The sequence below is a fragment of the Miscanthus floridulus genome, unplaced genomic scaffold (assembly GCF_019320115.1).
Source record: "Miscanthus floridulus cultivar M001 unplaced genomic scaffold, ASM1932011v1 fs_308_2_3, whole genome shotgun sequence".
Classification (NCBI taxonomy): Eukaryota; Viridiplantae; Streptophyta; class Magnoliopsida; order Poales; family Poaceae; genus Miscanthus; species Miscanthus floridulus.
This window is the reverse complement of record NW_027096558.1, coordinates 139468-143873: the sequence shown is the minus strand read 5'-3', so window position 1 is coordinate 143873 and position 4406 is coordinate 139468. Positions and strand designations below refer to the sequence as shown.

The 4406-nt window shown below is 39.7% G+C and overlaps 1 long non-coding RNA gene across 3 annotated transcripts; it reads left to right on the top strand.

Annotated features, from left to right (window-relative positions):
• Window positions 1–695: 695 nt before the first annotated feature.
• Window positions 696–4113, top strand: LOC136531248 (uncharacterized). 3 transcript variants are annotated; one of them, XR_010777991.1, is made up of 5 exons: window positions 696–1214; window positions 2243–2354; window positions 2525–2605; window positions 2841–3173; window positions 3837–4113. It is a non-coding gene; the product is annotated as an uncharacterized lncRNA (long non-coding RNA). The 3 variants fall into 3 exon arrangements; XR_010777990.1 differs by having other exon boundaries at window positions 2846–4113; XR_010777989.1 differs by having other exon boundaries at window positions 2841–4113.
• Window positions 4114–4406: the final 293 nt, after the last annotated feature.

The following is a 4406-nucleotide window of genomic DNA, read 5'->3' as shown; positions in this document are numbered from 1 at the left end:
GTTTGTAAGCATCGTACGTGACAACGTGCACGAAATCTTCTGAAATTTTTATCATAGCCTCCACATACGATATCACGACATCTCAACAAGTTTCATGATTTTCGGACTTCGTTTGCTTTTTATAGAATTTAAAAACACTTCGCACACAAGTTCGCGGTCATGTTTCGTGAACAAGATGTCCGAAATTTCGGGTCCGTTTCTGGATATGGCCTCACACTATACTCAGTAACATGACTATTATTTTTTGAATCATTAAATTCCATTATTCGTATCACGTGCAGTTTAAATTTATATTTTTTAAAAAAATTCAAGTAAACGAAATAAAGTAACTAAATATATCAAAAAGCCACAAAAAATCTCCAAATTCTAACGAGGAGTTTCTGGTACTTTAAAAGGGCTGCACAAAAAATTTGAAGGCAAAAAAACAAAAAAAAAACTTTGCTGAGCGCCGGAGCATGGCACTTGTCAAAGGGGGTCTTTGCCGAGTGCCAAGAATAAGGCGCTCGGCAAAGAGGGTTTTTGAATTTTTTTTAAAAAATTTCTCTTTGCCGAGTGTCTTCACAGAGGCACTCGGCAAAGGTATTTTAAAAAAAATATAATTTTTTTAATTTCCTCTATTTGTCAAGTGTCGAAGCTGTTAGGACACTCGGCAATGATATTTAAAAAAAAAATATTCACAGCGGATACGCAACTCAAGTCCAGATCCCATCGCCCCCCTCCTGTCCGGTATCTCCCAAAGTCCGAACACCCCATCTCTCGTCTCATCTGCTCCACTGCTACCGTCCTCCGCCGCCGTCGCCGCCACCACTAATACAACCCCTCCTCCGCCACAGCGCCGCCAGATCTCCAGGCCGAAGATCCGTGGAGGCCACGACACCTCGCCCCACCTTTGTTTTCTCTACGCCTCCTCCCTCGCTCCGCTCCGACGGGCGCCTCAATTTGCGCCGCCAGGTTGGGCTCCTCCATGCTTGCCACAACGAGGTGCTCCAACGGCTCATGCTCAGGCGTGGGCGGCCAGCAGCTCGGGCGAGGGTGGCCGGATCCATGGCGCCGTCTCCTGCGCCCCGCACCACGCCTTCGCGCTCATCTCCATGGCAGTAGAAGGCACACACCGGCGCCCCCCGCCACTAAGCCCACCGGCGGCATCTCCGAGAAGGTAGCAGCGAACCACCACCAGAAGACCACGTCTGCCATCCTAGTACAGGCAGCCCCAGGTACTAATCCCAATCCCAGTCCCCCGTCCGATCTCCATTCCCACATGGATTTGATATGTCTCTTTTCACCGTAGATAGCTGAATTGTAGTTGGCAAACACTGGTATTACCTTGAGATACAGGTGTTGTATGAACTCAGTATGGAGTGTCTCGGTCTCGATGGTCATTGATTTCAGTTACTACTAGTCTACTCTTGGGAGCATTTGGGCAATTTACCCATATTGCTTTGCTACTATAACATCCTAAATTATTTAGAAAATTATTAAGCCTATTGACTAGTCCTTTTTGCTCTACTATAGAAAGATTGTTTTTAACTCTACCTATGGAACACATGACATATAGCACTGCAGCATTAGATACAAGTAAACCTAGTATGATGCTGTGGTCCACTACTGTCTTGTTTAAACCATAGGAGTGTGCCCAGGAAAATAATGATGTAGTTTAATTAGGCTGTTCTTCCAAGCAGAGACACTTATGTGCCCATGAGGGAAAATTCTACTGCAAGGATACTGGCCACTCTCCCGTCAATATGTTCTCATCATGAGTAAATGGTGGCATTTGTGGTTAATTCATCATGAGTAAATGGCAGCATTTGTGATTAATTTCGTTGAAGATTTTCAGATAACTAGATTACTTCAATGCCTCATTAAGTCATTAGTTGGTTAGCTAACGTTGAGTTAGTCCTATATTAGCTTCATATCAAGTGATTTTTAGTTCAACCTTGTTGTGTGGCACAAGCATATTTATGATTCATGAATGCAGCCTAGAAATATGCCTATTCTGATCTTGACTGCTTTTGAGGTCTTGCAAAAGACGTAGCAGTTAGTACAAAATGCTTGAAATATGCTGCAGATCAAAGTATGCTGCAGAACTATTGTAGCGCCAAGAATTTCTTTTCATTCAACTTTATGACCAACTGAAGATCAAAGTATGCTGCAGAAATATGATGCAGACTTGGATGTAATCTGTTATGGTATTATAGGCTTGCTGAATATATGCCTTTGACTATTTGTTTCACATGTTATACAGGTGAACATTCCTCGGACCAAAAAGACCTACTGCAAGAACAAGGAGTGCTGGAAGCATACTCTGCACAAGGTGACTCAGTACAAGAAGGGTGACGATAGCCTATCTGCACAAGGTGACTCTGCTACCTTTCTAAATGTAGTTTGCTATTTTGTAGTCCGTGGCAAGCTCATTATAGTTCATTTTCACTAGAGAGTTCATTTTGTTTAACTGAACATACAGAATTGTTTACACAATTCTTGTTTGATGACTACTAGCTAGTGATCATATTTTCACTTCTTGTAGGTTAGTGGCTTTGAAATTCCATTACAGAGATAGAATTACAATACTTCGAGGAAATCATGAGAGCACACAAATCATTCAAGTGTGAGTTTACATCTACTAGTATTTGGATTTTTTATTGCAACTCATAATTACTGTTGTTCTATATAACCTGCTGCTGCTTATCCTATTGGAATTGATAAATGTCAAAATCTCTTTACAAATGCATTTTATTGGACTTTTGCTGCAAGTACTGCAGCAGATGAGTTACTGAAACATTCCAGTACATTGCTTGTTCCATGCAAATGAGATTCATTGTGATTTTTCTCTCTTGTTGTAGGGCAGCAGGAGCATGGCTGAAAAGAAGAGCTATCCACAGCTGAATGAGGGGATCATGTCATCCCTCTCAAAGCAGTCGGTTGCTATGCACCTTCCTGGCATGACCTTGAGATAGTTAAGTCCATCTTTTTTTGCGTTGCAGTATGATTCTGGAAGTTCATACAAGCTGATGCCTTGGATTTTTCAAATACCCTGTGATAGATAAATATAGCCGGGGTTTGTCATCAATGGTAGCAATTCATCGCATTATGGCAGCAATTCATCAAATTACTGAGCACCAAAACTTCTAATCGCAATCAATATTTGGGTTGTCCTAGTGATAATACTGCTGAAGGTGCTATTTTCATATTCATTGACAGTAGATTTACATACTAGTTAGTATATTTGCCTGCATGGCTGTGCACAATCTTAATAACTGCGGATTCTAAATGCCTGTTGGCTGCACAGTTTGGGATATAAAAAATGACAAGTATGTATTCTACAGACTATACATGCCTTTACCAGATTAATTGAAAGTGTTTAATCAAGCTATGTAAATTAAGGTTGCAACAATGAAGGTTTACAACACTGAATTCATCATCATATATAGCATAACACCTATTCTATCATAGCTTGAAATAGCAAACCCCTATTCTGTTTGTCATAGCTTGGAATCATCTTTGGCAGTATCCCACGGGTCTCTTTTTATGTATGATGATGGGTCATGAAAACTTTGATTTACATAGGCACAGCTGTCCGTCTCTATTTGCTCTATTTACATAGGCATGTGTAGGAATATTTATTCAGATTTATGTGTAGTGGAAATAATGCAGTAACTTATCTTCTTACAAGCAACATGTACATATTAGCTCTCCTTAGTTTATAATCATCAGATTAGTAGTGAATAAACTTTTACTTTTTGCTTGCCTTAGTCTGTCTTTTTGCAATGTCATATCAGGCTATTTTCTGAATGTATGTTCTATCTCAGACTCACACTATGTATTTGTTTAATTTTTAGGTTTGCAGTACTGATAATTTTTGTACATTGGTCCATGGGTGGAGTAGTGCTGGTGAAACCCTTGGCTAAGGTGGACAATCTTACTACTCATAGTATGCATTTGTATGTCATGGTCACTTTAGAATTTTCAGTTTTGAAGAAGCAATGATTTGGTTCATATATCAGACTCTGTACGGTGTAGGCTACTAGCAGTAGCACTAGAACCTGACTAGGAAGATATGTCATGCTACTCTGTCTTTCTGATATCATACATATGTAGACCATAGTTTCTCTCTAATTACTCAAACTCTCTAGGAATAGCTCATAGCTAATGAGCTAGTTATTATTACTATTACTAGAAACTGCTTCAATCTTGTTATGTTCTATCCGAACATAGGGTTTTCTTGCATGTTAATAAAAAACATAAAAGTTACAGAACAAAGCACTAAGGGTGCTCAGAGCAGGAAAAATGCTTTAGATATATTTTATTCATTGCAATCATGTACGGAACAATAATATTTCTGTTGAAATAGCTTTATCTTAAAATTTTCAGCCATGACATTTCTTTTCTGACAAAGTGTTAAGTTCTTA